Source organism: Haliotis cracherodii, unplaced genomic scaffold (assembly GCF_022045235.1).
Source record: "Haliotis cracherodii isolate W230 unplaced genomic scaffold, xgHalCrac1.p SCAF_6, whole genome shotgun sequence".
In the NCBI taxonomy this organism is placed as follows: Eukaryota; Metazoa; Mollusca; class Gastropoda; order Lepetellida; family Haliotidae; genus Haliotis; species Haliotis cracherodii.
Genome location: NW_027266319.1, coordinates 10,604,479 through 10,605,669, shown reverse-complemented (window position 1 = coordinate 10,605,669; position 1,191 = coordinate 10,604,479).

Here is a 1,191-nt window from a genome sequence, read left to right as displayed (position 1 = left end):
AGTTTTAAGCATTTTGTAGACAGACATTTAGTTTTATACAGTACAAGAGACAGACAGTTTTTAAAGCATTATCATGCATGCGCATATTATGTCATTATTTACAATTGGGTGTTTTCTTTTTATAAATTTATTTACATGAAATAGGAATAGACTGACATTTCTGATAGCAAGATGGAAATAAAAGATTTAATTGTGGGATCTTTACTAAAATATGTTACAATGCACTTGTTTCTCAGTTCAGAGTAGGAGTGACATACATAGAAAATGTGCATTTCATCAACAGCAGAGTAGCTTGCATGACGTACAATATCTTTCATTATTATTTAAATTTTATATCTGCCAGTCTTAACAGCAGCTTGAAACTCAACATTTAAATCTAGAATAGAATGTTCGTAAATGCTGAGGATGGTCACCTATGGTTTAGTACTTTTCAATATTTAAAGTCGCCATATGGCTTAAAAAATGCCGATGAGACGTTAAATTTAATTTTAACTCACTCATTTAATATTCAAAACTGATTTTAACTAGTTTGAGTAAAAACACTAATGATTTGCAGGTCCTAAACTCTTCTCTATATTCAAAATTAAGTCTTATGAAGGAACCGATAAAACATATAACAGCTTAAGCATACTGCCGTGGATTTACAAAACAATACTTACCACTGTGTTGGCACTACACTGATGAAATCCAACTCTTCTTTTACCAATTCCAGATATGTACTTCTAGATATCAGCTGTAATGCGGCTGCTACACTTGCAGAGCTTGGACGAACGTAACTAATAACCACGCCTCCGAGGTGTGATTGTGATGATGTCACGTCACGTGACAAGTCGCTGAGGAAGTAGAATACACCGCGCGTCGAAATTGTATTTCCCGCGCGTATAACTCCATGAGCTCAATCACTGCCATGGCATAATTTGGATAACGGCTGTGTGGAGTATTTATATTTTTTATAAATAAATAGCAAGTGATTTCTTGGCGTTTCAGTGGCTAACCAATATTTCTTTGCGCGTTAGAGAGCACCCATTTTTTTTTTGTAAATGAAAAGGTTGTTTATATATATGTAAAATATGAATAGTTGGCAGGGGCGAAACAAAATGAATAGTTTGTTTGAATTTTCAGTTATAGTTATTTATAACTGTACTTTCTTGAAATCAAATTATTCGTTATATTAGAACGGTCAACAACCCG